Genomic DNA, 24,100 nt, shown 5'->3' with positions numbered 1-24,100 from the left:
TCCCCATCAGATGTTGCATGGAACAAAGAAGAGCTGTCCCTGCCAGCCTTGCCCACATTGCAGATTGGGGACCAAAATAAATGACTGTTGTTATTTTAAGCCTCTAAGTTTTAGAGTGGTTTGGGAAAGAGCATATGTAACTGATAGAGCAAATAATTGACTAATGAATGACAAGTGCTCAATTCCAGACCAAGCTTTCATATAAGAAAACCATACTGGACTATTTAGGTATTTTGCTAAAAAACAAAACAAAACAAAAAACAGGTTTTTTTTTACTTTTTATTATGGAAAAGTCTAAATCATACAAAAATAGAGAAATGAGTCTATCTATCATGCATGTACCCAAGACCCAGCTTAAATAATTATCAACTCATGGCAAATCCACCATGAATTTTAAAGCAAATCCAAGACATATCATTTCATTTTTAAATACTTCAGAGTGTGTCTCTAAAAGACAGCAGTTCTTTTTAAGTCATGACAATACATTTTCACATCTAAAAGAAAAATTCACAATAATCTTTAACATTTCCTTAATATTACCAAATATCCTATCACTATTCAAACCTCCCTATCACTATCACTATTCAAACACTTAAGTGTTTTCTTTTGTTTCAGTTTGTTTCTTAGGATCTACACAGAGGATTTAGTTCGATTCATCACTTGTGTCATTTAAAAATCTATAGGTTCTGGAGATTGGTTCAAGATGGTGGAGTGGAAGGACATGCGCTCACTTCCTCTTGCGAGAGCACCAGAATCACAACTAACTGCTGAACTATCATCAACAGGAAGACACTGGAACTCACCAAAAAAGACACCCCACATCCAAAGACAAAGGAGAAGCCACAATGAGACGGTAGGAGGGGCACAATCATGATAAAGTCAAAAGACATAACCACTGGGTGGGTGACTCACATACTGGAGAACAAATATAGCACAGAAGTCCACCCACTGGAGTGAAGGTTCTGAGCCCCACATAAGGCTTCCCAACCTGGAAGTCTGGCAACAGGAGGAGGAATTCCCAGAGAATCAAACTGATTGCAGGACTTTGACAGGACTGGGGGAAACAGAGACTCCACTTTTAGAAGGCACACATAAAATACTGTGCACATAAGGACCCAGTGGGGAGGAGCAGTGATCCCATATGAGACTGAGCCAGACCTCCCTGCTAGTGTTGGCAGGTCTCCTGCAGAGGCGGGGGGTGGCTGTTGCTCACCGTGGGGACAAGGGCACTGACAGCAGAAGTTCTGGGAAGTACTCCTTGATGTAAGCCCTCCCTGAGTCCACCAGTAGCCTGACCAAAGAGCCTGTAGGCTTCAGTGCTGGGTCACCACAGGCCAAACAACCAACAGGGAGGGAACTCAGCCCCACTCATCAGCAGACAAGTGGATTAAAGTTTTACGGAGCTCTGCCCACCAGAACAACACCTCGATCTACACACCACCAGTCCCTCCTATCAGGAAGCTTGCACACGCCTCTTAGATAGCCTCATCCACCAGAGGGCAGACAGCAGAAGCAAGAAGAACTACAAGCCTGTGGAACGAAAATCACATTCACAGAAAGATAGACAAAATGAAAAGGCAGAGGACTATGTACCAGATGAAGGAACAAGATACCCCAGAAAATCAACTAAATGAAGTGGAGATACACAACCTTCCAGAAAAAGAATTCAGAATAATTAATATAGTGAAGATGATCCAGGACCTCAGAAAAAGAATGGAAGTAAAGAACAAGAAGATGCAAGAAATGTTTAACAAAGACCTAGAAAAATTAAAGAACAAAAAAACAGAGATGAACAATACAATAACTGAAATGGAAAATACACTAGAAGGAATCAATAGCAGAATAACTGAGGCAGAACAGATAAGTGACCTAGAAGACAGAATGGTGGAAATCATTGCCATGGAACAGAATAAGAAAAAAGAATGTAAAGAAATGAAGACAGCTTAAGAGACCTCTGGGACAACAATAAACACACCAACATTCACATTATAGGGGTCCCAGAAGGAGAAGAGAGAGAGAAAGGACCTGAGAAAATATTTGAAGAGATTATAGTCAAAAACTTCCCTAACATGGGAAAGGAAATAGCCACTTAAGTCCAGGAAGCGCAGAGAGTCCCATACAGGATTAAACCAAGGAGAAACATGCCGAGACACATAGTAAACAAACTGACAAAAATTAAAGACAAATAAAAATTATTAAAAGCAACATGGGAAAAATGACAAATAACATACAAGGGAACTCCCATAAGGTTAACAGCTGCTCTCTCAGCAGAAACTCTACAAGCCAGAAGGGAGTGGCACAATATATTTAAGGTGATGAAAGGGAAGAACCTACAACCAATATTACTCTACCCAGCAAGGACCTCTTTCAGATGTGACAGAGAAATCAAAAGCTTTACAGACAAGCAATAGCTAAGAGAATTCAGCACCACCAAACCAGCTCTACAACAAATGCTAAAAGACCTTTTTTAAGTGGAAAATACAAGAGATGAAAATGACCTACAAAAACAAACCCAAAACACTTAAGAAAATGGTAATAGGAACATACATATTGATAATTACCTTAAATGTGAATGCATTAAATGTTCCAACTAAAAGACACAGACTTGCTAAGTGGATACAAAAACAAGACCCAGATATATGTTGTCTACAAGGGATCCACTTCAGACCTAGGGACACATACAGACTGAAAGTGAGGGGATGGAAAAAAATATTCATGCAAATGGAAGTCTAAAGAAAGCTGGAGTAGCAATACTAATATCAGATAAAATAGACTTTAAAATAAAGAATTCTACAAGAGAAAAGGAAGGACACTACATAATGATCAAGGGATCAATACAAGAAGAAGATATAACAATTATAAATAGATATGCACCCATCATAGGAGCACCTCAATACATAAGGCAAATGTTAACAGCTATAAAAGTGGAAATTGGCAGTAACACAATAATAGTGGGGGACCTTAACACCTCACTTACACCAATGGACAGATCATCCAGACAGAAATTTCATAAGGAAACACAAGCTTTAAATGACACAATAGACCAGACAGATTTAATTGATATTTATAGGACATTCCATCCGAAAACAGCAGATACACTTTCTTCTCAAGTGTACACAAAACATTCTCCAGGATAGATCACATCTTGGGTCACAAATCAAACCTCAGTAAATTTAATAAAACTGAAATCATATCAAGCATATTTTCCGACCACAGCACTAGAAGATTAGAAATCAATTAGAGGGAAAAAAACGTTAAAAACGCAAACACATGGAGGCTAAACAATACATTACTAGATAACCAAGAGATCACTGAAGAAATCAAAAAGGAAATCAAAAAATACCTATAGACAAATAACAACAAAAACATGATGATCCAAAACCTAGGGGATGCAGCAAAAGCAGTTCTAAGAGGGAAGTTTATAGCAATACAAGCCTACCTTAAGAAACAAGAAAAATCTCAAATAAACAGTCTAACCTTACACCTAAAGGAACTAGAGAAAAAAGAACAAACAAAACCCAAAGTTAGTAGAAGGAAAGAAATCATAAAGATCAGAGCAGAAATAAATGAAATAGAAACAAAGAAAACAATAGCAAAGATCAAAAAAACTAAAGCTGGTTCTTTGAGAAGATAAATAAAATTGATAAACTTTTAGCCAGACTCATCAAGAAAAAGGAGAGGACTCAAATGAATAAAATTAGAAATGAAAAAGGAGTAGTTACAACGGATACCACATAAATACAAAGCATCATAAGAGACTACTACAAGCAACTCTATGCCAATAAAATGGACAACCTGGAAGAAATGGACAATTTCTTAGAAAGCTTTAACCTTTCAAGACTGAACCAGGAGCAAAAAGAAAGTATCAACAGACCAATCACAAGTAACAAAATTGGAACTGTGATAAAAATCTTCAACAAACAAAGGTCCAGGACCAGATGGCTTCACAGGTGAATTCTATCAAACATTTAGAGAAGAGCTAACACTCATCCTTCTCAAAATCTTCCAAAAAGTTGCAGAGGAAGGAACACTCTCAAACTCATTCTACAAGGCTACCATCACCCTGATACCAAAACCAGACAAAGACACTACAAAAAAAGAAAATTACAGACATATATCACTGATGAATATAGATGCAAAAATCCACAGCAAAATACTAGCAAACAGAGTCCAACAACACATTAAAAAGGTCATATGGGCTTCCCTGGTGGTGCAGTGGTTGAGAGTCCACCTGCCGATGCAAGGGACACGGGTTCGTGCCCCGGTCTGAGAGGATCCCACATGCCACAGAGTGGCTGGGCCCGTGAGCCATGGCCGCTGGGCCTGCGCGTCCAGAGCCTGTGCTCCGCGGCGGGAGAGGTCACAGCAGTGAGAGGCCTGCGTACGGCAAAAAAAAAAAAAAAAAAAAAAAGATCATACACCATGATCAAGTGGGATTTATCCCAAGGATGCAAATCATGTACGCAAATCAATCAGTGTGATAAATCATATTAACAAATTGAAGGATAAAAACCATATGATCAACTCAATAGATGCAGAAAAAGCTTTTGATAAAATTCGACAACGATTTATGATAAAAACTTTCCAGAGAATGGGCATAGAGGGTACCTACCTCAGCATAATAAAGACCATATATGACATATCCACAGGAAACATCATTCTCAATGGTGAAAAACTGAAAGCATTCCCTCTAAGATCAGAATCAAGACAAGGATGTGCACTCTCACCACTATTATTCAACATAGTTTTGGAAGTCCTAGTCATGACAATCAGAGAAGAAAAAGAAATAAAAGGAATACAAATTAGAAAAGAAGAAGTAAAACTGCCACTGTTTGCAGATGACATGATACTATACATAGATAAGCCTAAAGATGCCACCAGAAAACTACTAGAGCTAATCCATGATTTTGGTAAATTTCCAGGATACAAAATTAATGCACAGAAATCTCTTGCATTCCTATACACTAACAACAAAAGATCAGAAAGAGAAATTAAGGAAGCAATCCCCTTCACCACTGCAACAAAAAGAATAACATACCTAGGAATAAACCTACCTCAGGAGGTAAAAGACCTCTACTCAGAAAACTATAAGATACTGATGAAAGAAATCAAAGATGACACAAACAGGTGGAGAAATATACCATATTCTTGCATTGGAAAAATCAATATTGTGAAAATGACTATTCTACTCAAAGCAATCTACAGATTCAATGTAATCCTTATGAAGTCACCAATGGCATTTTTTTACAAAACTAGAACAAAAAAGCTTAAAATTTGTTTGGAGACACAAACGACCCCGAACAGCCAAAGCAACCTTGAAGGGAAAAAAACAAAGCTGGAGGAATCAGACTCCCTGACTTCAGATTATACTACAAAGCTACAGTAATCAAGAAAATATTGTACTGGCACAAAAACAGACATATAGATCAATGGAACAGCATAGAAAGCCCAGAGATAAACCCATGCACCTAAGGTCAACTAATCTGTGAGAAAGGAGGCAAGGATATACAATGGAGAAAAGATAGTCTCTTCAATAAGTGGTGTGGGGAAAACTAGACAGCTACATGTAAAATAATGAAATTAGAACACTCCCTTACACCATACACAAAAATAAACTCAAAATGGATTAAAGACCTAAATGTAAGATCAGACACTAGAAAACTCTTAGAGGAAAACATAGGAAGAACACTCTTTGACATAAATCACAGCAAGATCCTTTTGACCCACCTCCTAAAGTAATGGAAATAAAAACAAAAATAAACAAATGGGACCTAATGCAACTTAAAAGCTTTTGTACAGCAAAGGAAACTATAAACAAGACGAGAAGACAACTCTCAGAATGGCAGAAAATATTTGCAAATGAATCAACAGACAAAGGATTAACCTCCAGAATATATAAAGAGCTCACGCAGCTCAATATTAAAACACAAACAACCCAATCCAAAAATGGGCAGAAGACCTAAATAGACATTTCTCCAAAGAAGACATACAGGTGGCCAAGAGGCACATGAAAAGCTGCTCAACATCACTAATTGTTAGAGAAATGCAAATCAAAACTACAATGAGGTTTCACCTCACATGGGTCAGAATGGGCATCATCAGAAAATCTACAGATAAATGCTGGAGAGGGTGTGGAGAAAAGGGAACCCTCTTGCACTGTTGATGGGAATGTAAATTGATACAGCCACTATGGAGAACAGTAGGGAGGTTCCTTAAAAAACTAAAAATAGGGCTTCCCTGGTGGCGCAGTGGTTGAGAGTCCGCCTGCCGATGCAGGGGACACGGGGTCGTGCCCCGGTCCGGGAGGATCCCACATGCCGCGGAGTGGCTGGGCCCGTGAGCCATGGCCGCTGAGCCTGCGCGTCCGGAGCCTGTGCTCCGCAACGGGAGAGGCCACAACAGTGAGAAGTCCGCGTACCGCAAAAAAAAAAAAAAAAAACTAACTAAAAATAGAACTACCATATGATCCAGCAATCCCACTACTGGGCATATACCCAGAGAAAACCATAATTCTAAAAGACACATGCACCCCAATGTTCATTGCAGCACTATTTACAATAGCCAGGTCATGGAAGCAACCGAAATGCCCACTGACAGATGAATGGGTAAAGAAGATGTGGTACATATATATACAATGGAATATTAATCAGTCATAAAAAGGAAAAAAACTGGGTCATTTATAGAGACGTGGAAGGACCTAGAGACTGTCATACAGAGTGAAGTAGTCAGAAAGAGAAAAACCAATATCGTATATTAACGCATATATGTGGAATCTAGAAAAATGGTACAGATGAACAGGTTTGCAAGGCACAAATTGAGACACAGATGTAGAGAACAAGCGTATGGACACCAAGGGGGAAAGTGCGGCGGGGGGGTTGGGGGGAGGTGGGTGGATGAATTGGGAGAATGGGATTGACATATATACACTAATATGTATAAAATATATAACTAATAAGTACCTGCTGTATAAAAAAATAAATAAATAAAATTTAAAAAATAAAAGTGAAAAAATAAATAAATAAAATAAAAATCTATACGTTCTCCTTCTAGCTTTATTTTTCCCTTTATTTTATTTATGGGAGAGCCCTAGTCACTTGTCCTGCCCAGTGTCTCATATGCTGGATATTGCTGACTGTATCTCTATGGCGGTTTAAGTTCCTCTGTCCCCTGTGTTTGGGTGGTTGTACTCAGGAACTTGGTATACTCTGGTTAGTTTTTTTCATTTTGCTAAAGATTGGTGCTTTGAAGGTTTTTTCAAGACATCAAATGCTTGGGTCTTGAAAGGTACATTATATGTTTGTCTTATTACTGTGAGAGCAAAGCCCAGCTCAGACTTGGTTATGAAACCAGTTACAAAACAGCTCCGGGGTCCTGTGACAGCAATGTATAGGCTCCTCAGACACAGGTCAGATCTTTTAGGTAACTCTGACCTGTCCCGCTGGCTGGCTGCCACAAAACAAATGATGTGAACAGTAAACAAGGATAAATACAGTAAAATAGCTGTCTTCAAGAAGATCCTACACCATTGGGATAGAAATGTTAAATTTACAGAATGATGTGGCAACTGTAATAACAGAGATAAACAGTGTTGTGGGGATACCTGCCTGAGGTTTCATCTCCTTTAACAGTGAATGAAGCATTCCCTAGGTCATGGGCAGAGGGATGTTTAGAGTGGTGGCTGACACCATGGATTTTGGTACAAGCTACTCTCTGGCTTCAAATTCCAGCAACTCCAGTTCAAGTCATCAAACCTCTGCTTGCCATGGCTTCTTTATCTATGAAATAGGGATAATAGAATAATAACAATAGATTATTGTAAGGATTAGCAAAATTAATGCATGTAAAACACTTAAATCAATGCCTATGATACCCTAGATATTTATTTTTATTTAAGTTGCCATGAAAGTATGTGGATCTAATAAAATGTTCTAAGTCTCTGTTGAGATGCTAGACCACTAGATCCATACCAAAGACTCCTGTTTATTGGGAAAGTCTTCATCTTGGCCGCAAAAGGCATGAGTCTGGTGTAGATTTCTCCATACTATTATAGAATATCTAGACACAGGGCCAGCCCCATCCATAGGCAGAGTAAGAAGTTGCTGATTCAGAATTGTTTAAGGAATTTGCCCCTACTCCAAACAAACTCTCTTCCTACTTGCCCACTGGAATGGCTCTGTATTAAGAATTTCAGGATACACAGACTCATATGGCTGGGATGGGGTAATACCCCGAAATCATCACTGTGGCAGAGATTTCATTGCTCAGATTAGTCATTTCTTATTCCTCAAGACCTTCTTTGAGTAATCAGATGCAAAAGTCAACTTGATTTTAGGAGGACATGAGTGTTCTAGGGCTTGAAATGAGCCAGAAAAACAGATCCAGAGACTTCCCTCGTGGCCTAGTGGTTAAGAATCCACCTGCCAATGCAGGGGACACGGGTTTGAGCCCTGGTCCAGGAAGGTCTCACATGCTGCGGAGCAACTAAGCCCATGCACCACAACTACTGAGCCTGTGCTCTAGAGCTCACAAGCCACAACTACTGCGCCCATGTGCCACAACTACTGAAGCCCGTGCGCCTAGAGCCTGTGCTCCACAACAAGAGAAGACACTGCAATGAGAAGCCCACGCACCGCAATGAAGTGTAGCCCCCACTCGCTGCAACTAGCGAAAGCCCACATGCAGCAATGAAAACCCAACGCAGCCCCCCCAAAAGTAATAAATAAATAAAATTAATTTATTTAAAAATAAAATTTGCTTCCCTTCATGCCATCCCCTTCATATGTGTCCCGTCATGTATCTAATGTCCCTTTGTACAGCTAGTAACTTTTTCCTTAGCAAAAACTATACTCAGAAAAAGCACCTGAAAGTAGATGCAAACTACTTATCCCTTGATTTTTAAGCCTTCTTTTAATTCTAGAGTGAAAGTTTTTACTTCTCATTAAAGAAGTTCCAAGCATTTTGGAAGGAGTTAGGCTTGTTCTTACCTTGAAGTCTTCCTCATGACCTTGGTGGCATGGGCTGTGTTATCTGGGATATTCAAACTTAAAAAAAAAAAAAATCTGTGTGTCCTGATGAGACAGGGTATGTTACATGGGTATTTAATCACTTAAGAAAGATGTCCAGGCTTAAAAAATAGAAACAACAATATGATCAACCAGAAGACAGGTCTCTCTGCCTTTGGAAGCTGTAGGCCTTGGCCTTGGGCTCTCACCTGCAGTACAAACACTTGCAATTAGCTCTCAGTTTTCTCTGTTGCTTTGGGTTCCTCATATATCAATAGCTTCACCAGAGTAAAAGAGAAAATCTGGTTTAGAGAGAACCCCACACCCCAAAAAAAGATTTAATCTAGTTTAGTCTTGTTCCCTGATTGGGGGAGGTGGTTAGGGAATGGGGAATCGAAAATAAGGAACTAAACCATGTTTGGACAAAAAAAGTTTTCTTATATAAACAAAAATGTATATATATGTATAACTGAATCACTTTGCTGTATAGCAGAAATTAACACAACTTTGTAAATCAACTATACTTCAATAAAAAATGTTTTCTGATTGTTTTGTTTTTTAGATCATAAAATCTACTAAAGAAAAATAGATGTTATTAGTGTCTGCTTTGGATTTTTTAACCTGGGTTAAACAAATTTTTAAACACAATTTTGAAATATTCTTTAAAAATTTCCATAGCCAATCATTTTACTGGCATCTCCTAAAGACGGGGAAAATTTTTTGTGGCACCAATTATAATACCTAACAATTCCTGGAATTATTTTAATGATAATTAGCCATTCAAATGTTGGTAGTTATCTCTACATGGAACTCTTTGCTTAGTTCTTTCTTGTCTGTCAACAAGAAAATAATTTTTAAAATAAAAATGTCTACTTTTGATAGTCTATGTATTTTGTTTAAACTCTTTTTAAAAAAGAGTAGGGCTTCTTCCTCAGTTCCCTGGTATCCTTTGGAGTGATGTTGAAATATACCGTTTATTTTTCTCATTTGCTTTTAGGTATCTAAACTACTAATGAAGAGACAGTGACATGCTTGGAGCAAATCATTTTTAACACCTCCCCCATCAACAAAATTATCCCCAGTTGTAATCATGTAATGAAACAAAAGTATGATCAGAGAAAAAATGTAAGTAGTGAAATTTTCTTTTATTGAAATTTGTATATGTATTCATGCTATTTTAAAAAATTAAAAATAAAATAAATATTAAATTTCAAAATATGGGAAAATGTAATGAATTAAAATTTTTATACATTAACTGTATATTTATAAACTAATGTATTTTTTTGAAAAAGAAAAATATTAGTCAATTAGTCAATTACAATAGTGCATATTAGTCAATTACAATAGTGAATAATAAACAGCACATTTTCTGTTTTGGAAGCTTAACTTCTGTAAACTTGTAAATAATTGTATCAGAATTGACCTTTGAGTAATCATAAGGAACATAGTTAGATTTTTTAATCTATCTTTGCTTGGAGTTGATTAAAGAACAATTTTATTAATTTTATCTTTGGAAAGTGTCTTTCACATAAAGAAACAAATATACAAATGGGAAAATTCTTAACCATAAGGGTAAGTGTGACAAAGAATCATAAAAATCCCAATTCACAATAAATTCCAGAAACTGCAGTTCTGCTTTTGTTTCCTTGGAATCAGGTTTAGAGGCTTTCATATGTTTCCACAGGTTGAAATTTTTAAATATAAATAAAAACTCTAAGTGAATACACAGAATGACAGAATTAAAGTAATTCAAGTTCTATTTCTTCCTCTTAGCCATCACCATCCTCTCATCATTTATTTCTAATCCAGTGCTTTAAAAAAAAGAGTACATAGTATCACAGGAATTGTGAACACAAACTGTGCCCAAACTGAGCTAGAAGGATTTGGAACCCTTAAGAAATTGCTCTAAAAATGAATGTGTTTTTTTTTTTTTACATCTTTATTGGGGTATAATTGCTTTACAATGGTGTGTTAGTTCCTGCTTTATAACAAAGTGAATCAGTTATACATATACATGTGTTTCTATATCTCTTCCCTCTTGTGTCTCCCTCCCTCTCACCCTCCCTATCCCACCCCTCCAGGCGGTCACAAAGTGCTGAGTCTCTGTGTCTTGGGACTGGACTATAAAACTGGAAGTTTTCCAAATGAACTTTTACATAGAAAATTATGTTTATCAAAGAATAAGTAATTAAAATGTGCTAATTTGAAGCTCACACATGTATGTAATTACAACTGAACAGTAACTGTATCAATTGTTTAAATTTAGACAAAAGATTTTTTTTGAGGAGTACTTTATAGCTAACTTTATTTAGGATTGCTAGCAAGTGGTGACAGTAAAAACCAGATTGACTAAAAGTTGGTTGTATTATTATTTTTAAATTTTCTAAGGGCAGCACAGCCCTGTCTGCCTTCCCTCAAAGCAGACTGCACCCACCACCCTGGTTTTGATATGCCACTGAGGAAAGAATAATAAGTAGAGATTAATCTGCATTTTGTTCTTACGATTGCTATATAAGAGAATAATGATAATATTTGTTTAAAACTATCAAGTGTTCAATAATACTACTATTGTTTCTAATGTTTTTTCATATTTGTGCTCAGTGGACTTAATGGTAATAGATTAGTGCTAAATCAGAGAGTAACAGGTCAAAATTTTGACACTTCTTAGAAATAATTGAATATTATCACATGACCATTAGAAAGTGTCTTAATGGTGTATGGAGGGTTAACAAATAGTAAGCACCCAATAAACACAGTTGAATAAACGAATTCTACAAACGTACTGCTGCCAACAGTGATGGAAAAAGTTGGAAAGATAGATAAAGAACATCTCATGCAGGCTAAGGTTTGTAAACTCATCCAAACTTCCTGTCTCTTGATTTTTCTTTTCTCTAGTAAACACAGATGAACCTTTTCTTCATTCTGCATCACATGCAGAAGGTCGGATCAAAAATGTATGTAGTGGCGGGAACCTACAAGATGGCAGAGGAGTAAGATGGGGAGATCACCTTCCTCCCCACAAATACATCAAAAATACATCTACATGTGGAACAACTCTTACAGAACACCCACTGAACACTGGCAGAAGATCTCAGAATTCCCGAAAGGCAAGAAAATCCCCACGTACATAGGTAGGGCAAAAGAAAAAACAGAGACAAAAGAGTACAGATGGGATCTGCACCTCTGGAATGGAGCTGTGAAGGAGGAAAAGTTTCCACACACTAGGAAGCCCCTTCACTGTTGGAGACAGGGAGTGGGTGGGGAGGAAGCTTTGGAGCCACGGAAGACAGCGCAGCAACAGGGGTGCAGAGGGCAAAGTAAAGAGATTCCCACACAGAGGATCACTGCCGACCAGCACTCACCAGCCTGAGAGGCTTGTCTGCTCACCCACCAGGGTGGGTGGGGGATGGGAGCTGAGGCTCAGGCTTTGAAGATTTTCAATTACAGTTTCAATTTCATTACTTGCGATTGGTCTGTTCATATTGGTCTGTTCATATTTCTATTTCTTCCTGGTTCAGTCTTGGAATGTTATAGCTTTCTAAGAATTTGTCCATTTCTTCCAAGTTGTCCATTTTATTGGCATAGAGTTGCTTGTAGTAGTCTCTTATGATGCTTTTTATTTCTGCGGTGTCTGTTGTAACTTCTCCTTTTTCATTTCTAATTTTATTGATTTGAGTCCTCTCCTTCTTTTTCTTGATGAATCTGGCTAAAGGTTTATCAGTTTTGTTTATCTTCTCAAAGAACCAGCTTTTAGTTTTATTGATCTTTGTTTCTATTTCATTTATATGTGCTCTGATCCTTACTATTTCTTTCCTTCTACTAACTTTCGGTTTTGTTTGTTCTTGGTTTTGTGGTGCTGAATTCTCTTAGCTTTTGCTTGTCTGTAAAGCTTTTGATTTCTCTGTCAAATCTGAAAGCGATCCTTGCCTCGTGGAGTAATCTTGGCTGTAGGTTCTTCCCTTTCATCCCCTTAAATATATCGTGCCATTCCCTTCTGGCTTGTAGAGTTTCTGCTGAGAAAGCAGCTGTTAACCTTATGGGAGTTCCCTTGTATGTTATTTGTCATTTTTCCCATGTTGCTTTTAATAATTTTTATTTGTCTTTAATTTTTGTCAATTTGTTTACTATGTGTCTCGGCATGTTTCTCCTTGGTTTAATCCTGTATGGGACTCTCTGTGCTTCCTGGACTTAGGTGGCTATTTCCTTTCCCATGTTAGGGAAGTTTTTGACTATAATCTCTTCAAGTATTTTCTCGGGTCCTTTCTCTCTCTCTTCTCCTTCTGGGACCCCTATAATGTGAATGTTGGTGTGTTTATTGTTTTCTCAGAGGTCTCTTAAGCTGTCTTCGTTTCTTTGCATTCTTTTTTCTTTATTCTGTTCCATGGCAGTGATTTCCATCATTCTGTCTTCTAGGTCACTTATCTGTTCTGCCTCAGTTATTCTGCTATTGATTCCTTCTAGTGTATTTTTCGTTTCAGTTATTGTATTGCTCATCTCTTTTTTTTGTTCTTTAATTTTTCTAGGTCTTTGTTAAACATTTCTTGCATCTTCTTGATCTTTACTTGCATTCTTTTTCCGAGGTCCTGGATCATCTTCACTATCATTATTCTGAATTCTTTTTCTGGAAGGTTGTGTATCTCCACTTCATTTAGTTGTTTTTCTGGGGTTTTATCTTGTTCCTTCATCTGGTACATAGTCCTCTCCCTTTTCATTTTGTCTATCTTTCTGTGAATATGGTTTTCATGCCACAGGCTGCAGGATTGTAGTTCTTCATGCTTGTCAATAAATGTATCTTTAATTGCCATATGAGATGAAAATTCTTTTGTAGGAAACACTGAAATTAAGTGGTTGATCTTAATAAATCCAATTGGAGATAAGAATTAAGAGAAATCTTGTTCAGTTTATCTGTTCTTCCTAGTCTCTCAAAGAATTGATGAAGAAACTGAAACACTTTTAAGTCTAATTTATGACTTTCACCTTCTCAAGCAAATTAATAGCTACAGTACTGTCAGATAGTTTTATACTGACACAATTTTGTAAAAGTTTGTTGTTTGTAAAAACCTTACTTACATCAAGTAGTAGCGTTCCTAAACTCAGTGTGAAGTCCTTTTTTTTTTTTTAACATCTTTATTGGAGTATAATTGCTTTACAATGGTGTGTTAGTTTCTACTTTATAACAAAGTGAATCAGTTATACATATACATATGTTCCCATATCTCTTCCCTCTTGCATCTCCCTCCCTCCCATCCTCCCTATCCCACCTAATTCAAAAAGAGCCATGTACCAAAATGTTCATTGCAGCTCTATTTACAATAGCCAGGACATGGAAGCAACCTCAGTGTCCATCAACAGATGAATGGATAAAGAAGATGTGGCACATATATATACAATGAAATATTACTCAGCCATAAAAAGAAATGAAATTGAGTTATTTGTAGTGAGGTGAATGGACCTAGAGTCTGTCATACAGAGTGAAGTAAGTCAGAAAGAGAAAAACAAATACTATATGCTAACACATATATATGGAATCTATGGAGTCCTTTTTTGATCTAAATTCTAATTACTTTCTTATAAAATAAATTTCTTTGTAGAAAAAGCCATATTTATTGAATAACACTTTTCCATGTTAAATTTAAATTATTTGTGTTGTATATTATGTAATTACAAAGGAAAATGTGAATCTCTGAACTTTAAGTTTCCATTTTAAGTCCTTTCTTTTGTTTATTAATTTAAGGTCTGTAAAACCTGACCATAGCATATATTTGGTATTACTGATAGAGTATGCTTTAAGCCACTTTGATTCTTTAGGTCTCACTACCTCATTTCAAATCCATCTATTACTCACTGACTTAATGATTTCCATTGCTCAGCATAGGCTGATGCATTGTTAACTTTCCTTTTGGAATTTAAAATCTGGGGAGAAAGATTTCATTTTAAAATAGCAATTCAAGAAAATTCCATGGTTAATCCTGTAGTGGAGGGACAATTGAATGCAGAGTTTCAGCATAAGTTGGGGTCGTCCACAAAATACTCTAAGGGGGAGGTAGAAATTGAAATATGTATTCAAAGCTGGGTTGATGTGAAATAATAGAGTGATAATAACAAGAAATGTGGAATTCTAGGACTTCCATGGTGGCAGAGTGGTTAAGAATCTGCCTGCCAATGCAGGGGACACGGGTTCGAACCCTGGTCCGGGAAGATCCCACTTGCTGTGGAGCAACTAAGCCCATGCATCACAACTACTGAAGCCTGCTTGCCTAGAGCCTGTGCTCCACAACAAGAGAAGCCACTGCAATGAGAAGCCCAAGCACCACAACGAAGAGTAACCCCCGCTTGCCGCAACTAGAGAAAGCCTGCGTGCAGCAACGAAGACCCAATGCAGCCAAAATAAATCACTTAATTGATTAATTTTAAAAGATTGAGGAATTCTAGTTGGAGAGAGGTAGACAGTGTGTGAACAAAATGAGGATGTGACACCTGCATGGGAATTCCGAGAGCAGTGATCTGATTAAAGAAGATTGCTTAAGTGGAGAAGAGAATATCGGATGGCAAAATGAGCCAGATGTTGGACATTTTGTATACTAGAACCAGAAGATTGAGTCTGATATAAAAGGAGTCATTTTTAGTTACTTAAAGGAAATCCAGGCTGAAAGGAATCAATATAAACGATAGTGAGCAGTGAGAAAAGGCTAAATGCAGGCAAATCAGAGTAATCCAGGCATGAAGTGTTCTTCAATCAGTAACCCAGGCTGACTGTGGCTGTGAGAAAAGGGAGGAAAATAGATATTAATCATACATAAAGAGATTGATGACATAGAGGTTATTAAAAATAAGGGAGAGAAAATAAAGATGACTAAATTTTCAAGACTGAATAACCATGAAAATGGTGAAAAGCCAACTGAAATAAATCCTAGTCCTAAATATTCTAAAAATATTATACACTGAGCGGACTTATTAGTAAGAATTTAGTTATTAAACATGGGACTTGTCCTGGACTGCTGGAATTAAATTTTACAGTTCCATTTTTTTCTGAATTAAACACTCAAATAAATGCAGAAATTCTCTTTGGATTTATTATGAGCTCTAGCAAAATAGACTATTGATTAGGCATAAATTATTCTTGTCTTTAAAAATAAACAGTGGCAGAATGCCATGATTATGAAAAACGATCATGATGCTTACCAAATCAAAACTGGATGAGAGTGACTTACAGAATGTAACTTTTTTGAGTGAAACACAGAAATAACTGGTTGGTCTTATCCTCACAAGTAATTGTTAAACTAGCATTAAATTGTATCAGTAAGTGAATAATAATTCATAAAATTAAATATAGAATATTACAATTTATGGTCATTTGGATCTACCATATTGTATCTGAGTGCTCTCTAAATCCATGTTTATGAAAATAAGCGTCCTAATTAGGATTTTACCTTTAGTGATCAATATTTATATACACTGATTTTTTTACAAAATTTATTGTCTGTTTAATCCCCTGATAATTTTCAAAGTGGCACAGTTAACCATTCCATTTTTTGTTATTTTTTTGTTTACTGAACTTATTTTCAAAATAATTTTACAATATAAATTATAAATGAAGATTTAGCTAATTTATGGTATTTTTATCCATATCAATTTTTACCTAAGTCATTGTGCGTATTTGGTTTTTTAAAATTATGTTGTAACTGTTATTTCTCTAAGAAAAATGTCCTTTGATCCCATTTTGTACATCTAAATTTGGGTTAGGGAAAGAATTGCGTGCAGATTTGGTCTTCATTTTACTTTTTATTAATTACTTATCGAGACTATTTTTCTGAGTTAAAATGGCAGAGTAGTACAGTCTTAAAATATTGAGATCACAACTTTCTACTTCACATAATGAGACACCCAGAGCAGGGCCAGCAACAGTGGGAAACGTGAATTTTCTTGAATGTGTCTGGAATAGCAGCCTGCTTCCACTGAACTAAGAATGAGTAATTTCTTCAGTAGCAAAAGTCACCTCATTTGTCTGATTTTTAATTTTCAAATATTTCCTCATTTTTAAGGAACATCCAACTACTCTTAATCTGCCAACAATATGAGGGCAATGAGCTCTCTTACAAAACTCACATGATGCTATCATTTCTCACAGAAACTTTGTCTTAATTGTCTACGATTGTGTTACACCTTCTCCATAATGACATGTTTTCCTTACCTAAAACATGGTGATTTCTGGGAATATTTCCACTGCTAACTGTCAAATGAGCTCTGAATTCTGCAGGACCAGGAGAAATGCAAAAGCAAGTCCATAGATTTCACCACTTAAAAGCAACTGGACATGGTTCATACTACAGTAAAATGCTTTGGAAATCTCTGCCCTGCCTTCTGAACACCTTCTAGCAAGCACAATGCTGCCTATGACTTTTGTTCTCTCAATTATTCGTCACTTGCAAAACTTCTTGAATGTATTTCTTGTCTTTGAGACATAACAAGAGAATATAATGTTTCTCTAGGATGAAGAAATTGGTAGCATGATGGATGAAACTTCAGGAACATTACACTAGCTGGTTGTTTAAGCTTTAATAAAAAACACACTTGGGTCTTCCTTGCTAGATTTGAAACTTAACATGAATTGGTCTGCAAGGAAATCTAGGTACCATTTTTTGGTACGTTTGGATTTTTACCTGTATCAATTGCTCAGAAAAATTGATATTCTGTAATTGCTTGCTATTGAAGAGTTTTCTAAAATCCTAGAATTAAAAAAAAAAAACTTGTTTCTGAGGTTTTAACATAGTACTTTTCAAATCTGATCCATATTTAAATCATTTCTCATATATTTTTAAAAAATTGTTTATTGCATCAAATACTGTTTTCTCATAAGCTATTTAACATATATTACAAGTATCATATTTTAATCCACCTGAAACAGTCCCTCTGTGACTCTAGTTGGAATAATTTCTTGAGCTAGTCAAAGGTCTGGAGTTGAGACAACCAAAATGAAATGTACTAAATAAAGTATTAAGTCCAAATATAAGCAACTAAAATAAAGACTTTTTGTAATTGGAAAAAAAAAAAGCCTTTTAGTTCTAGTCTCCAGATCAAGCCTTTTGATGTATCTCAACAACTAGACCTGTGATTTAGTCAATAATCATGGTATTATTATGGGAGCTCTGAAATGTCATATAAAACATGGTTCTAGAGGGCAGGTAGGATGATCATTAGGTACAAAATCAGGGACGAGAACCAAACTTGGGCATTAAAACTTAATTGTTTTCCATTTTCACCCCAAGAGACATTTGAACAATGACACTTCTTTGTTTGGTAGACTTATACATTAAGCCTTATTGGACTTTCACATGACTATTATTTTATTTAATGACATTTCATACAGAGATCATAAGCAATTTAAATAAATGAAAGAACAAACAAAATGTATTCATTTTAAATTATTCCTATCGGGTTCAAAATTATTAAAGATTATTAGGTGATCATTTATTTTATCCAGATAAACATACTTGTTCCTTAAAAAATACTTTATTTTAATGTATAAAGCAAAAAAGAGATTATATTCACCTCATTAGATGATAATGAAAGTATTGTTCGCCAACTAAGCTCATTTCTGAGACGCTTGTGATTTCTTTCCTGATCAGCCTGTCATACCAAAGAAGGATTATCGTGACAGCAATTTGAGATTTACTCTGTCAGATCAGCTATTGATGACTTGAGGCCACCCTTATCTGAGGTAGAAAATGGAGTTTTTGTTGAGAGAAAAAATGTTTATTATTTTTTAAGCCATCTCACCTTTCTATCTGACACAAATAAGAGTGGTGGCTATGACTCTAATGAACGTGAGTTCATTTTAAAGTACTGTTCATGTACACTTGTTTTATGTATTTTTGGTCCCAAGGAGTTTTGATTCCACTGATTATATCGAAAAAAGGTCAAAGTAAAAACTCAGATACTTCTGTTTTCCCACCAAACATTAAAAAGAGAAACTTGTACTGAGAACTAGGAAGATACAATAAACAAGTAAAGTGTGTGATTTTTCAAATTATATACAGCAGCAGACTGGATCTGCTACTCAAACATTTTGGAAATTTCCCTCCTCTTTATTTAAATGTCATTTTATTTCCAAAAGTTTTGTACAAGAGTAGTATGTAAGTGTCACCATGTAATATGTTCTTCAAATGCATTTTCACCTTCTTTCATCTGATCAATAATGACTCTCATATATTTAATCTGGTATAGCCCAAGTTATTCCGTATTAACAATTTAGTAACTAGGTAAAATGGTTCAAGTTTGACTGTATCTTCCCCCACCTACAGGTCATTGTTTAAATGTCTGATTGGGGTTTTCAAATTAGCCAATTCTATACTCAGTATTTATATTTAGCCCTTATTATTTTTGAGGAAGGGGTAGTTCCCACCCCTTCCTCAACCATCTTCAATCTAGCTTCTGTCTCCACAACTCTACTGGGTCTATACTGACTTTTCAATTTCTTCCACAATCTTCACTTTGCAATTGCCACATAAAATAGAGTTTTCTTTTTTAAACTATCATCTTACTAGCTCTGTTTGCCACATATAGATGCTGATAATGACAGCCCTTTTTAAAACCCTCCACCCCATTTATTACCCTTATGCTGCACATTCCTGGTTCTCTCAATAATGTGATACCTGTGGATCTTCCCCCTCCATTGTGAGATCCCCATTCTACGCCTGCCCCATCAATGTCTGTGTTCCCAGTATTCTCTCTTCCACCTGGTGCTCCACATGGGTGATCTCATCTTCTACTTATCTGCTACTGATTTCCAAAAGTATGTCACCAGTTCAGACCTTTCCCCATCTCTTCTCTTTGGAACTTCCCTCAATGTAAATCTCCAAGAGCTCAATTCAACACATCCCAAACTACTCACCATCTTCATTAGCTAGGGTCCCCAAGGAAATTGCTGATACACTTGACATAGCATAATTTAAGGAGAGTTGATACTGTTTACAAGTGTGTCGCTATAGGGGCACCAACAAAGACAGTCCAGTAAAACAGAGCTTACCATCCTGGGCCAAAGGAATGAGGGAAGGAAAAGTTTACAAAATAATGAAATCTGAAAGGAAAAAAACTGTACAATGTTAAGAACATTGATGTCTATTTAGAATCCATACAGGTCAGCACTATGGGAGAGAAGGAAGGGTAGCGAATAGATTTGGAGGAGCAAACAGAAGATACCCAGCACGATACATGCCTTTTGCTTCTTAGCATCCATTCTTATCCTTTGTTGGGTGAAAAGTGTGAAACACCAACACAGGGAATTCAAGAAGTCCTACCAAGTTACTGTACAATTGCAAAGTATAATCAGTTTGGTCATAATTCCATGTGAATCCTAGAATATTAGCTGTAACATGTTCTTCACATATTGTTGTGAGTAAAGAAAGGATAAAATAAACAGATAACCACAAATAGAGTGTGCAGGAGTGTCCCACAGAATCCAATAGCAGAAATATAGCTAAGCCTCCAGAAGGAATCAAAGTAGAAACTGGGAGGCTCTTGGGAGTCAGAGGACTGCTCTTTCCACCTCTTCTCACTGTTTCTCTCAGTACACCTACTTTCTTCTATATTCTTCTTTTCTTTTGGTTGCAATTCTATCCACCTAACAAAAAATGACCACACCATACATACCAGACTTATACAGACTTATACATACATACCAGACTTTATACACTTATAAAAATGTTTAAGAGACTTATTCAGATGGAGACCTAACTCTTTTAGTCTCAGTTGATATTTCCTGAAAGAGACAATATGACTACCCCAGCTTAGGTCCATATATCCACCTCTGAACAAATGAGCTATGTCCAGGGACACCTGCTTTGAGACCATGTGCCAGAGAAGAGGAACTGGGAAGATAACCCAAGAATGTCTATTATAGCATTAACTCTAAAACCAGAAACTAGGTTTCATATATTCTTGCCTCCCTTAGAAGAGAAACCCTTGTTTGGGGTTTATAAAAATACTCAAAAATGTTGGTTGATTTTAATTTTCATCAGCTTTCTATTCTTAGTGGAGAAGGAAATATTTCATACTTGAGGATTGTGACACAATTATTCCCCTAAGATTCACTTCTCCATTTTGAGTAATTCCAGTGTTTTTTTTGCCCCCAGTGTCCTTCCTACTTGTATTTTCCTAGTCTCTAAGAATACTTTTTAAATTTTTGGTAATGGTTTCATTTGTCTCACCAGAAAAGAACTAAGGGGACTTCCCTGGTGGCGCAGTGGTTAAGAATCCGCCTGCCAATGCAGGAGACATGGGTTTGATCCCTGGTCCAGGAAGATCCCACATGCCGCAGAGCACCTAAGCCCATGTGCCACACTACTGAGCCTGCGCTCTAGAGCCCACGAGCCACAACTACTGAGCCCATGTTCCACAGCTACCGAAGCCCATGCGCCAAGAGTCCGTGCTCCACAACAAGAGAAGCCACTGCAATGAGAAGCCCATGCACCACAACAAAGAGTAGCCCCCGCTTGCCACAACTAGAGGAAGCCCACGCACAGCAACGAAGATCCAATGCAGCCAAAAATTAATTAATTCATCAATTCATTAATTAAAAATAATATTAATGAATTTACATTAAAAAAAAAGAAAAGAACTAGGGAGTATGCACGGTGTTCTGGTTATGATTTCACTACAACGGACCAATGCAAAATATAAAGGAATTGCTTTTCATTACCTACACAGTTCCTCACATTGTGCTTAATTTTGTAACCATATAAACTTCTGAGGCTCTCTAGAGAATTTTCTCCTATGCTTGAACATGCCCTAATTTTATTTTTGTAGTGGTTTATTGCCATCTCCAAGTAACTGAAGAATTAAATTAAATAATTTATACCCCAAGGATAAAAAGAATCACACACTGACCCATACACACAAAAACACACAATAAATTAAACAATTCTCAGCAATAATATTGTCAGTGATATTGTTGGTATTGCTATTCTGAGGCTGTTATGTGGGTAATATGTAAAAGCAAATTAGTCATTAGCAAATTAGATCATATTCTACTTCTAACAAACTCTTGAGAACCAGGAATTTCAGCCTGAGAGAAAAGAGATACACATTTACCAGAGAGAATAAAATCCTGTAGTCCTGTGGAAACATCAGTATAAACTTAAATTTCATCTTTTGTATATGTGTGCATGTGTGTGTTGTATGTAATATCTGGGGTTTACTTCAAAATAATATGGGAGAAGGAAAGTAAATTGGGGTGTAGATGGGAAAAAGACTGGTTATGAGTTGATAATTATTTAATCTGGATGTTGAGTATATGAAGGTTTCTATACTATTCTGTAATTTTGGATATATTTGGAATTAGTTCACCTTTTTAAGTGAAAATTAATAAATTAATTAAAATGCAGTGTGATGCAATGAGGGAAACTCTAAACAGGATGATGGGAAACCTACCTGCATTCTAGTCCCCCATTTACAATATATAAACAAGATGCAAGGCCAAAAGCAAGTCACTTAACTTCTCAAAGTTTTTTTTGACTCATTTGCACAGATGGGATAAAAGGTACCAGCCTCAAAGTAGGGAAACTAAACCAAATTGTCCATGGAGTTGATTTGAAGCTCTCAGGATGATTATTGATAAACATCTCCAAACTTATCACAGCCTTCATGATTGAAATTAGATCACAACAGCACAAACTGGAATTTAATAAGCCATTATCCATTGGATTCAGTATTAGCTCATATTATTCAGACCCACAATTGGTAAAGCTCATACCCTTAACTAAAAAATACAGTTAATAAATAGCCAACTATTGTAATTTAATCATAAAATTAGGTTTCCATTCATATGTGCAATTACAACCAATTTTGTCTCAAAAATCTTTACTTAAATCAGTATTGAAAAAAATCAATAAGATCTGAGACATCTTCATTCTAACTTTAGGGTAGTTTAATAATTACAACCCAGTCAAATATAATAGAAAATACAAGAAAAATTGCAAAGTATTCTTTCAGAATGGCATTTTCAGGATCAACTTTACAAACATCCTTCTTAAAAAGTGAATTCTATAAAATTAATATTAAAACTATTTTTTCAAATCAGACCTAATCCATCCATATAACATAGTAAAGAGCTCATCTTTCAAATCTCTCAATTATGTATTTCTGCATCTGCCTGGACAGATTTACAGAGTATGCTTTAAGTTGTAAAACTTTTTCTTGCTTAGTACCTTATACTTACAAAATAACCAGAAAAATTTGTACTCTTCCAGCCAACTAAAAAATTTAAAGAAAAAGCTCATTTTAGGATTTGCCCTTACTCATATACACACTCATTCAGCAAGCACACACACATATGTGCACACACACATTTTAGTTGTACTAAACTTAATGTGAAATTTTAGATTAGAGTCTCATTTATTGGCAATTCTGGGAAAGGGTTTTAGCTTAATCCCCAGTTAATGAAACCCTTGCTAGTGAATTTCCTTTGTCAACACTGCATTTAATGTATAGTGCTTCATACCTGCTGGATCATCAAAACCTGCAAAGTGATTAGGCTCAATTGGAAAGTGAAAGTTGGAAGGAAGGATTTTTGTAATATTTTATAAAAAGATTATGTTCATAAGTTACATGGTCTGGCTCTATTTAAAAAAACATTTTTCAGCTCCTGTATTTTTCTATTAAAAGTAGTGAATAGTTATGCTTCAAACAACAAAGCATGCCTTACAAATCAAGCCTGATTGATAGATAATTCCTTGGGAGAAAGAAATCAGGTCAGATACTGGCTCAGAAAAATCTGGCCACTGTTCTTTCTTTTGCTTTGTCAAGGATGGACACATATGTGGAAATGACTCACAGAAAATTACAGCAAATGCCTACCCAGAAGATTTGGGGAAATGTACATATGATAATCAAACAAATCAAAAATGTACATATGATAATCAATCAAAATGAAAAGAAAGCTATCAGTGATTCATATACTATTTTTATATTACCCATTTTCAAAAATATGGGCTACAAGAACATTCAATAAGTACAAAATGCACATCACATTTTTTTTTGAAGGATAGAAGGCACTTCCAGATTTGGCGTTGTCATCCAATAAGGTACCCTATGTGGCTAAA

The 24,100-nt window shown here is 36.2% G+C and overlaps 1 pseudogene; it reads right to left on the bottom strand.

Annotated features, from left to right (window-relative positions):
• LOC114895867 overlaps nucleotides 1-24,100 on the bottom strand; it is a 106,103-nt pseudogene that overhangs the window by 24,145 nt on the left and 57,858 nt on the right.

This window comes from Monodon monoceros, unplaced genomic scaffold, assembly GCF_005190385.1.
Source record: "Monodon monoceros isolate NGI ecotype Baffin Bay Population unplaced genomic scaffold, NGI_Narwhal_1 Super_Scaffold_15, whole genome shotgun sequence".
NCBI lineage: Eukaryota > Metazoa > Chordata > Mammalia > Artiodactyla > Monodontidae > Monodon > Monodon monoceros.
This window is presented reverse-complemented; position numbering and strand designations above follow the sequence as displayed.